General features: G+C 56.8%; 1 long non-coding RNA gene and 1 pseudogene across 1 annotated transcript; both read left to right on the top strand.

Moving 5' to 3' along the window:
- Window positions 1–446: 446 nt before the first annotated feature.
- Window positions 447–2,786, top strand: LOC117310954 (Ig lambda chain C region-like; annotated as a pseudogene).
- Window positions 2,787–8,132: 5,346 nt separating this feature from the next.
- Window positions 8,133–11,312, top strand: LOC141277782 (uncharacterized). The gene is made up of 3 exons (XR_012329611.1): window positions 8,133–8,193; window positions 8,280–8,343; window positions 11,193–11,312. It is a non-coding gene; the product is annotated as an uncharacterized lncRNA (long non-coding RNA).
- The last annotated feature ends 528 nt before the right edge of the window (window positions 11,313–11,840 follow it).

Here is an 11,840-nt window from a genome sequence, read left to right as displayed (position 1 = left end):
ACACACACGCACATGCACGCACACCGGCACACACACGAGTTACTGCAAACTTGGACCGTGTTGGACCTGCCTCTAGGGCACTGGAGCCTCCAGAATCCTGTGGCCTCACTCTGCAGAGAGCACAGCTCCATCCCCTCAGGGTGCTAAACAGGCTCCTCACCCTCCCACCATGACGCCCCCCACGCTACTGACCAGGGGACCCCACCTCCTCCAGGAAAGGAAGGTCCCTGGGATGTGATGTGACACCCAGATGTCTCTCCTGCACCTCCCATGCCTGGGGAAGGATGGAGCCCCGCTTCCCAGGGCTGAAGTTGCTGGTGGGGTGAGGTCCCCCCTCATCCTCCCCGAGGACAGACCAGCCCCCATGACAAGGAGGGTGGCCCTGGGGCCTCTGTGCAGCTGCAGGTGGGCCTGGGCAGGGGGTGGAGGGGGTGTCAGGAGGGTTTATGTTCGAGGCTTGTGTCACTGTGTTTCCGTTCGGCGGAGGGACCAAGCTGACCGTCCTGGGTGAGTCTCCCCCTTCCCCTCCTCTTCGGGGTCCACGGTGAAATTTGGGCAGATTTTCTTGTCTTTTCCCTCCTGTCGGGGCTGGAGTCTCACTCTCCGGAGCCTGCCACCTTCACCCTCTAGGCTGTCCATTGCCCCCAAGCCTGTCGTTCTTCACAGAACTGGTGGGCATGGTAGGGACAGGCTCAGTGACCTTCCTGCCACCCCTCGCTCTTCCCATCCCGAGCCTTCCCTCCAGGCCCTTCTTCTCTGGATGCTGGGATGTCAGCTCCCTCCTCAGGGTGCCCAACCCAGGGTCTGAGGAGAAGGGGAGGACTGAGGCCCAAGGAATGGGGGTCTCAGGCTGGGGCACTGGGTCCAGGGATGTGGGAAGGACACTGGAAAGAGCTGGACAGAGCATGGGTGTCATCCTGGGATCTTTCTGCTCAGGGACCCAAATGGGGGCTAGTGAGGGACCCCAGAGCCAGGGGCCTTGGAGAGTGGAGGAGGGGAACAGTACACGGGGGAAGGGTAGACGAGTGTCCCGTTGAGAAGGTGGCCTCAGGGTGCTAGGTCCCCATCCTCCTCCCAGCAAGCAGGTCACCCCAGGCCGCACAGATCTCAGGACACTCGGGCCTTAAGGGTCACCGCACCCAGTTACACACTGGACGTGAGCCCCTAGCTCAGACGCCCAGCGTGGGACTCCTCATAGGGACAGATGACAGGAACTGACCTGGCCAGGCAGACAGATGTCCCAGGACAGACAAATCCCAGCGGGACTTCACAGGTCAGGGGACCCCTCAGAGCAGACACAACCCCAGGCTCAGAACACAACGTTCACCCACATGGAAAACTCTCATTTGCGGGACTCCCTGGACCCAGCCCTGGGGCTGACGCTCCCTCCACCCTGGCAGCCCTGGAGGGGTCTCTGTGGTGTCTGTGGCAGCCCTAGAGGGTTGGGGGCTGCGAGGCTGGTGTTAGGGGGACTGTGGGCAACAAAGCCCCCCGCAAAAGCGAAGAGAGTCTGAACGGGGGACAGACAGACGACCTGTATGAGGACACCAGACGAGAACCAGGGGCAGATCTCAGACAGACAGATGCCCAGGACAGACAGAGGAAAGAGGGGACCTCACGGTGGACGCCAGGCAGCACCAGGGAGCAGAGGGTGGGATGTGGTTTATGGGACGTGGGAGCCTGAGGAAGAGATGGAGACTTGCCAGGGAGCCCCGAACTCCCAGGAGTCGGGCACTGAGGATCCCCCGACAGAAGGTGAGCGACCCCAGCCATGGCTGCCTGACCTCAGGGGAGCAAGGGCCCGCCTGGGATCCATGCGCTGGACTTTGGGCACCTGTGCCCGCCTCTCCTGAGGTCAGGGGCTCCCGCGATGGACGCTGCCCCAGTGACCTCCCGTCTCTCCCTCACTTTGCAGGTCAGCCCAAGTCCTCGCCCTCAGTCACGCTGTTCGCGCCCTCCACTGAGGAGCTCAGTGCCAACAAGGCCACCCTGGTGTGTCTCATCAATGACTTTCTACCCGGGCAGCGTGGACGGTGGCCTGGAAGTCAGGCAGCACCACCATCACCAAGGGCGTGGAGACCAGCTAGCCCTCGAAACAGAGCAACAGCAAGTACGCGGCCAGCAGCTACCTGGCCCTGACGGCCAGCGAGTGGAAATCTTATGAGAAGGGGGTCAGCTGCCAGGTCACGCACGATGGGAAAAACCGTGGAGAAGACAGTGTCGGCCTCCGAGTGCCTCTTAGGTCCTGGTCCTCACATCCTCAGGGGACTGGAGCCACAGGACCCCTGGAGGGTCTACCCACCCACCCTGGTCCCCCCAGCCCTTCCTCCTGCACCCAATCAACTCTCAATAAAATGTCCTCATTGTCATTCAGAACTCGTGCTCTGCTCGTTTTTCTTTCTGCATTTGGTGTCCTGAACTCAACCATCCTCAAAGGGGAACAAAATCCTCTTATCCTTTAAGAAATCAAGATAGAGGATGGAGTCTTGGGACTCTTGTGAGGAATTGTTTCACTGTCACGCAGGACCCCCCCGCCCCCCAGAGAACATTCGAGAACAGGGAATTGGGTCGCTGCAGGAATGGAAGTCTGTCCACCCTCCCCACCCTCTTCCATGTTTCTTCCTCCGTGTGGACCACCTCCACACCTGATTGTCCCGGTCACAGTGTTTGGTTGCCGGGGCCCCCAGGACAATACCTCAGCTCCCTTCCCTGGAATCCTCAGCACCACATTCTGGTTTGACTTTCCCCCTCAAGTGTCCTTCTGTCCATTGATGAAGACCCACTGATTCCATGTTTCCTTTGGTTTAAAACTCACCCTGGCTATTCTGCATGACCTCATCCTAGAGTCACCCCCACTGCACCCCCTCCCAGCCCGCTCCTGCTCCCACCTCCCCAGGGACACTGCCTTCTGCCCCTCCCCAGGCCCTCACTGTCACACTCACAGGAACCTCCATTCCCTGATCCTGGTCACTCATCCCACACTCCCCCGGGTATCCCTCCTCCCACTTGTGTCAGGTGGGTCCTGCCTCCATTCAAGGCCCCAGGGCCGAGGTCAGCCTTTCTCTCTCTGACCCTTAGAAGTCAGCCCAGCACTGACTCCACCACAACTGCCTCATGTCCAGGTGTCCATGGTGGTCAATGGGCCCCATGAGCTCGAGGTCCGGCATCATGTTCTAGGAAGGTGCCGTGGGTTCGTCTGTGAAACTAGTACACTTCTTTAGGAGCTCAGAATGGGATCAGAGACCCTCCCAGATGACTGTCCTAGGTGCTAACATAGGATCTCATAGCTGCACCTTTCATTGCACACACACACACACAAGTTACTAGAAACATGGCCCCGTTGGACCTGCCTCTAGGGCACTGGAGCCTCCAGAATGCCCGTGGCCTCGCTCTGCAGAGAGCACAGCTCCATCCCCTCAGGGTGCTAAACAGGCTCCTCACCCTCCCACCATGACGCCCCCCTCAAGCTGCTCTCCAGAAAGGGAGTTCCCTGGGATGTGATGTGACACCCAGACATCCCTCCTGCCCCTCCCACAACTGGGGATGGATGGAGCCCCACTTCCCAGGGGTGAAGTTGCAGGATTGGAGAGGTTTCCCCTTCCCTCCCCAAGGCCAGACTAGCTCCCATGACAAAGAGGGTGGTCCTGGAGCCTCGGTACCGCTGCAGGTGGGCCTGGGTTAAGGGCTGGGTGGCTGACAGGTGGGTTTATGTTCGAGGCTGTGTCACTGTGTGCGTGTGGACCCAGCTGACCATCCTGAGTGAGTCTCCCCCTTTCCATCTTCTTGGGGTCAGGAGTGACAATTGGGTAGGTTTTTCTGTTTTCTCTGTCCTGTCTGGGGCTGGGGTCTGAATTGCTCTGGGGCCTGTAACCCTCACCCTTTAGTCTGTTCACTGTTCTTAGACCCCAGTTGGGGACAGGATGGGGTGGTCTCAGTGAGCCTCTTGCTCCCGGTACTGTGACCCTGAGGTCTCTCCCGGGGACCTTCTCCTCTTGATTCCTCATGTTTCCTGAGGGATAGTTTCACTCTCACCCAGAAAAGCCCAGAGAATATTCCAGAGCAGGGCAGCAGGACCCAGGAGAGCCCAACTCTGCAACTTCCCTACACTTGCTGTTCTTGTGTGGACCTCGCCCACCGCCGGCCCTCAGGCCCTCTCCCCCACTCCCCTGCCCCCAGGATAATATCTGAACTGCTTCCCTGGATTCTTCACAATCTGAGACTATGAGGCAAGAAACCCCCTCCCCAAAAGGGCAGAGACCTGACACCAATACAAATGGATGGATGGACATGCTGTATGAGGACATGGGGAGAGGGTCTGGGGGAGGGGATCTTCAGGCAGACAGATGCCCCAGGAAGGATGAGAGGTCACAGCTGATGTCGGCAGCAGCAGGGAGCACAGGGCAGGAGGTCAAGTTATGAGAACGTGTGAACCTGAAGGTCAGGGCCAAAGAGGGTGCCCAGAGCTCCCATGATTAGGGCATCCAGGACTTCCAAGTGGGTCCAGTGGTTAAGACTCCGCGCTTCCACTGCAGGGAGCACAGGTTCCATTCCTGGTCGGGGAACTAAGATCTTGAATTGCCACACACCATGGCCAAAAAAAGAAATTAGGGCATAGAGATTCTCCCAACAGGATCCGGTAGGGTCTCCCCGTGCCCAACCTGGGCCCACCGCAGCCCTCTTCCTGCACCAAACAACTTGCAATAAAATGTCCCTCATCGTTATTCAGAAATCATGCTCTCTGCTCATTTCTTTTTTTTGTCTCGTGTTTAATTTGCACTCTCTCCAGAATTCTGGGGCGGGGTGGGGAATCCTAGGCGCCAGTGAGAAAGTAACTAAAGGGAGAGGCTCACAGTCTCCTGGGTGGGGGCATCTCCCAGGCAACCAGCCAGGACATATCACCCATCCGCCTTCTCCTTCTTCCCACTACTCCTCCAGCACAAGGCCGTGCCCACCCCCTGCCACCTTCCTGGCCGGAGCTGCCCATGGCTGGTGACCTCCAGATGAGCCCTCCCTCCCTGCCCTGGTGGGGACCCTCCACACCTCCCTGCCCCCAGCTTGTCCTTTCTTTCCAGTATGGCTGTTAGCATAGCTGACTCGGGAACCTTCGCCCACGTTCCTCTCCCTCTGTGTCCTGCCTGGTCCCTGGGCTGGGCCACTCCTGGGGGCCTCCAGCCCAGTCTCCGCCTCCTTCCTCCCTGGCCTCCTGTGGCCCCTTCTCCTCCTGGGCTCATGGGGAGGGACTTTGATCTTAGCTTCTGCTCTGGGGCACTGCTTCCCTCCCGCCCCGGTTAAATGCTCTCCAGGCCTTACCAGCCAGGCATCAAACCTCCCTCGGAGGAAGATCCTATAATGACACACGCCCTACGGATGGAGACACAAGGCCCAGAGACCCTGAGTGACCTGCCCACGTTCACGGCAGGACTGAACCCCATCCGTCCACCCGACCCCAGAGCTCAGCTCCTGCCCCCAGGTTCCCAGCCGCCCCCAGTGCCCTGCCCACCCTGGCCAGGCCCTCCTGACTCATCCAGCCTCCTCCCTGGGGAGCTCCGAGCCCACCTGAATCACGTCTCCCTCCCTGGGACCCACGGCTTAAGGGGACAGAGTTGCTGAGGCCCATGAGGGACCATGGGGGACAGGGGCCTTAGGTCAGAGTGGCTGGCTTCCTCATGCTCTGGGTCAGAAATCAGGGTCAGGGCACTGGGGGACGGGCCGAGAGAGGGTCGCCTTTTCTGAAGACGCCAACTCAGCCCAGGCTCCCAGGGAGGGTCACCGCAGGGGCTCACCCTTGGTTGCCCCAACACCAGGAGGGTCAGTCCCCAGTAGGTGGCTTCCCAGGCCCAGCCCCCACTCCCCACTCCCTGGTCTCTAAAGATGCAGGAACTGTCACGACACCTTCAGTCAGGGGCTGCTGTCCAAGGAGCTGTGGATCTGGGGTCCAGGGAAGGGAGCCCAGTGCTGAGCACAGCAGAAGCTCAGAGGCCAGGACAGCCCTCCCGCAACCCCCCAGAGCAGCAGGCCGGCTCCCCTTCTCCCCCACTGAGGCCCCTGTGTCTGCCTCTGCCTTTTCCTGCCAAGAACCTTTGGGGTCCCCACTTCCTCCAGGATGTGAGACTTCACCACCGCTCCTGGGGGGCGTGCAGAGGGGCATACGGAAGAGGGGCCCTGAATTCGGGGAATCTCAGGCCCCATGATGGACGGACGCCCTGTCACGGAGCAGCCACTGGGCTGTCAGCCGTGGGGATGCTTCACCCCTCGGATGTCCCAGCCCCTCCGTGAAACCTCAGAGACACCCCACTTCCCTGCGGTCACTGTAACCGCACCCCACTCCAGTCCCCTTCCCTGCAGTTGACACTGGGGCTGGAATCACTACCAGCCCACGAGTGACCCAACCCCTTCCAGGTCTCAGACCACTGGCTGCCAGTCACTTGCTGTTTCCCAAGTGCCCGAGCAAGCCCTGCCCCAGCTGGGACCAGTCCCGGCCCTGCCTGGTCCCGATATGGCAGTAACGGAGGACCCAGACACCCAGGCCAGCGGTCAGAGAGCAGGAAGGCCGTCTCTGGGCCCAGCACCAGCGTTCAAGCCTCAGCAGCTCCCAGTTTCCCTCCCGATGGCCATTATAGGCCCACAGACATGATCCTGGGGAAAGAAAGAACCCGGAGGTAATGAGATGCCCAGACTCGAGGATGGCCTCTGTGACCTGACAAACTCCTGAGGATTGTACTTCCTCATATGAAAGCAGTAGGGCCACCGAGTGTGAGCCCACGACACAGGGCACTCCGACAGGGCCTCTGACTGTGACCTCACTCAGTTAGCAGGCAGCCCCAGTGGCTTCCAAGGCACTCGGTCACTCCAGGTAAGCCATCTGGCTCACCCAGGCTGCCCCTCTCGGCAGCCATGCACCCACGCTCTGATCCTCAAGGATGGCACATTGAGGCCAACCCACGTTCCTGTCACCCCCTCCGGTCCCCCTGGACCTGTCTCCCACCCATGACCCGACTTGGGGCCATGTTCTCTCCAGCCACACCCTCCTCCCTTCAGCCCCTCACAGCACAGCTCTGGGGGCTCCACATTGCCCTCTCTTCCTGACATCACCCCATCTTTCCCTGCACTCCCAGGTACCAGTGACCTCCAAGGGGCCCAATCCAACCATCCCCTCTCTGTCCTCCCCACTGTCGGCCTCTGAGTGGATTTGAGAACCACACTCCGTTCTTTCTCTCTTGAAAGTCCTCAGCCCCCAAATCCCCTCTCCTGGGTCCTCTTTCCTCTCCTCTCTCATCCCCTTCCCCATTTGTTCTGTGTTGTCACCAGGTCCAGGGGAGCCAGCGGCCTGGATGCCCTTCCTTCTCTGTCCACGGGAGCTAGAAACTGGGTGCATCTAAAAAGCGCTCGTGGAACATTACTCAGCCATTAAAAAGGATGAAATAACGCCATTTGCAGCAACATGGATGGACCTGGAGATTATCACACTAAGTGAAGTAAGTCAGACAGAAAGATAAATATCATATGATATCACATATGCAGAATCTAAAAATAGTGATACAAACGAACTTATTTACAAAACAGAAACAGACTCACAGACTTAGAGAATGAACGTATGGTTACGGGGGGCAGGGGGGGCGAGGACGGGAGGGATAGATTGGGAGTTTGGGATTGACATGTACACACTGCTGTATTTGAAATAGATCACCAACAAGGACTTACTGTATATAGCACAGGGAATTCTGCTCAGTATTCTGTAACAACCTAAATGGGAAAAGGATTTGAAAAGAATAGATACATGTATATGTATAACTGAATCACTTTGCTGTACACCTGAAACTAACACAACATTGTTAATCAACTGTACTCCGATATAAAATTTAAAAAATTTTTTAATTAAAAAAAGAAAGGGGCTCCTGTTTCTTTATCCGTCCAATCTCCCAGCCCGACCAGGGCTCTGACCTCGCTCCAGAAGGTAGGTGCCCTGAGGGCAGGGGCTGCACCCCCCCCCGCTTAGTGCCTCAGAGCGTCAGCTGGGTGCTGGACAGGCATCAGGGAGCCTCTTAATGATTGCTGGCAACTTACTGCAGAACTGTCCCCAGCTCTGCCCAGTTGTGGGACTGACCATCCCCAGCTCTGCCTGGTTATGGACTGATCGTCCCCGGCTCTGCTGCAGGTGTCTGTCATCTCTCTGCCACGAGGAAAGAGCCCCAGGTGGGTACTTGCCTGTGGATCGTGTTCTAACTCCCCCATACCAGCCCAGGAAGTGGGTGCTAACACCCCCTCACCTCATGGATTAGGAGACAGAGGTTCCAGAGCTGAGGCAGCCGCTGGCGGACACAGGTGCTCAGGGCAACACACACGGTGGGCATCCGGGCCCCCCTTCTGAGGTCACCCCCCCTTCCAAGGAGGCTGTGCTGTGCCGGCCGGGAGACGGTGCTGAGCACACGACCCCGCAGCCTCTGGACATCAGAGGCATCCTAAGGCTCTGTGGGGTGGGGGAACCCTGGCTCCTCAATCTATACTGACTCAGTGCAGGTAGGGGCAGGCAGGAGGGGGTTCATGGACCCTCTGAGTCCATACAGCAAAGCAGTGTGGGTATTGTGGGCCCAATTCACAGAGGAGAGAACTGAGGCTCTGTCAGCAGGATGGGGGTTGGGGAACCTGCCCAGGGTTACAGGGTGAGCTGCTGGCTGACCTGCCCCCCCCCCACCCCCAGCTCTTTCCACAGCTCCTCAGCCCTGCGAGACATGTCATTCATCCATTCACTCACTCATTCATTCAGCAAACCGTCAGTGAGCACTGCTGTGGGCTGGTGCTGGGAGCAAGGAGACAGGACCACCTGCTCTGAAACAGCTCATGCACGGGGGGGACTCCCGTAGAGCCCACCGCTGACCCCACCGTGTCCTCAATCACCCAGGTCAGCTCCCCACCCGGGGAGCATCTCCCCGCACACCTGGGATAAGATTTCATCCACTGCCCGGCCCCACAAGGCGGATCCCCCAGCAGCCGGCACTGGCACATCTACAGGCTCATCACAGCCCCTCAGGGAGCCTTGAAGTCCCCATCAGGGCTGCCATTGCCCACTTCACAGAGGGGACACTGACCATGAGGGTTGCACCGGGCCTGCCCCGCTCAGCTCAGAGCTGGGACAGCCCCTGCAGACTGGTGCCCCAGGGCACCAGCAGAGGGGGCGGGTGTCCATGCTGGGCTGACTCTTTGTGGAATAAAGAGTGTCAGGTCAGGGTAGGGGGCTTGGCCTGGCCCTGCCCTGCCTGCTGTGTGACCCTAGACAGTGCCCTCCGTCCAGGGCTTCCTTGTGGGAGGCCAAGACTGGGGGAGGTGACTGATGGGGGAGGGGGGTTGTGGCTTCCTTCATAGCAGAGCCCGGAATAGCCCTGGGGGAGGGGAGGGGAGGTGACTGCTGGGGCCCTGGGGGTGGCCCAGGAGCTTCTACTGAGCTGAGCTGGGTGATTCTCCCGGCCCGCTGTGAGACCTGCAACGTCACCAAGAGAGCGCAGCCGGGCCAGGTCTGGGCAGGGGGACACCCTTGTCCTTCACCCCACAGTGTTCACCAGAGTGCCGCAGTGGTTGCAAGGGGCTCTGCCCGGCCTGTGTCTCTCTGGATACAGACCCTCACTCCCAACACAAAGGTCCAACCCAGGTTTCCAGCCGCTTTGAAAATACAGCTTCCAGGGGTGTCCGCGGAGCAGTCAGCTGTCTGCTGCCACACCTGCTGGTTCAGTGACACAGGACACAGCAAGGTGATGTCTACATCTCTCAGAGCGTGCTGTCCTCCTCCTGGTCAGGTCCTGCGTCCCCAGCCCACCTGTGCCCGTGATGGGGCATCAACCTCCTCCCCTGCTGCTCCTGAGCAGGACGGGTGGGAGGAACGGGCCAGGTTGCAGGGTCCCTGGCTGCACACAGAGGAGCATCCCCCACCGGCAGCCATGCGCCAGGCTAAAACACTGCTGTGCAGGAGACTTTGTGAGGCTTCGAGGGGACGCGCTCCCTCGAGGTGGCCAGAGAACCCCCGCTTCTGTATGGTCACCTGGAGGGACTGCACACCGGTCTCACGGACACAACGCACTGATGTGACAGAGGGTAGTTGGTTCCTGGCAGGGCCAGTCTTTGGACCAGTTTTCTGAAAAGCCAGTTGGTCCACTGGGATCACAGCAAACCTAATCCTGTTTGGCCAGGAATCCCCCAGTGACAGCCTCCCCCAGAACACCTGGCCCAGGGAGGGGTCCAGGGGGTGACCTGCTCCCTAGATTTCACTGACGTTCCCAGTTCATGCCCATGTCTTGGTGTGATCATTTTTTAAATTAATTTTTATTGAAGTACAGTTGATTTACAATGTTGTGTTAGTTTCTGCTGTACAGCAAAGTGAACCAGTGACGTTGCTGAAACCCTGGCCTCTGTTCACCGGTGCTGGATAGAAACGCGGAGACAGAGCTTTGGAGGAGTAGGAAAAGAGCAGCTTTATTACTTTGCCAGGCAAAGGGGGCCACAGCGGGCCAACGCTCTCAAGACTGTGAACCCTTCCTGGGAAATAGGAAAGGTCTTCCGGTCTCAGGGTGGAAAACAGGGGCTGTAGAAAAGGATCGGGACTGACGTAGTCTGCATTCTTCTTCCCTCCTGGAGACATTGAGATCATTAGGGCTGGCGTCCGGTGGTTCCGGAACAGGTTCTGGTGGTCCTTGAGGTATCATCCCGTCACCCTTCTGGAATAAAGAATGCTCCCAAAGGAGAGGAGTCTTAGGGAGTGTCGTCTTGGAGAAGTAAACACCAGGTGCTTAGTGCAACTTTAGCTAGAGGGCAATCATTTTCAGAGTGCAATTAAGCAAGAAGGCGAGGGGAAAAACATCTGTAGGAGACAGGTTGAACAGGCAGAAAGAATAAGGGCTGATAAGGGCTAACATAATGGGGGTACCTCAACAAGCTTCTGCTACAGCAGTTATACATATCCATATATCTACTCTTTTTCAGATTCTATTCCCATGTAGGTCATTACAGAGTATTGAGTAGAGTTCCCTGTGCTTTACAGAAGGTCTTATAGTATCCATTTTATATATAGTAGTGTGTGTATGTCAATCCCAATCTCCCAATTTATCCCTTCCCCCTCCCTTACCCCCGGTAACCATAAGTTTGTTTTCTACATCTGTGACTCTATTTCTGTTTTGTAAATAGGGTTCATTTGTACCATTTTTTAGATTCTACATGTACGTGACAAACCCACAGCAGACATCATTCTCAATGGTGAAAAACGGAAAACATTTCCTCTAAGATCAGGAACAAGACAAGGATGTCCACTCTCTCCACTTTTATTTAAAATGTATGGAAGTCCTAGCCATGGCAGAGAAGGAAAAGAAATAAAAGGAATCCAAATTGGAAAAGAAGTAAAACTGTCACTGTTTGCAGATGACATGATACTATACATAGAGAATCCTAAAGATGCTACCAGAAAACTACTAGAGCTAATCAATGATTTGGTAAAGTTGCAGGATACAAAATTAATACACAGAAATCTCTTGCATTCCTATACACTAACAACAAAAGATCAGAAAGGGAAATTAAGGAAACAATCCCATTTACCATCACATCAAAGAGAATAAAATACCTAGGAATAACCTACCTAAGGAGGCAAAGACCTATACTCCAAAACTATAAGATACTGATGAAAGAATCAAGATGACACAGATGAGAGATATACCATGTTCTTGGATCGGAAGAATCAATACTGTCAAAATGACTCTACTACCCAAAGCAATCTACAGATTCAATGCAATCCCTATCAATTACCAACGGCATTTTTTCACAGAATTAGAACAAAAAGTTACAATTTGTATGGAAACACAAAA

The sequence above is a fragment of the Tursiops truncatus genome, unplaced genomic scaffold (assembly GCF_011762595.2).
Source record: "Tursiops truncatus isolate mTurTru1 unplaced genomic scaffold, mTurTru1.mat.Y mat_scaffold_690_arrow_ctg1, whole genome shotgun sequence".
Lineage (NCBI taxonomy): Eukaryota > Metazoa > Chordata > Mammalia > Artiodactyla > Delphinidae > Tursiops > Tursiops truncatus.
Note: the sequence above shows the minus strand (reverse complement) of the source record. Positions and strands in the feature narration are given on the sequence as shown.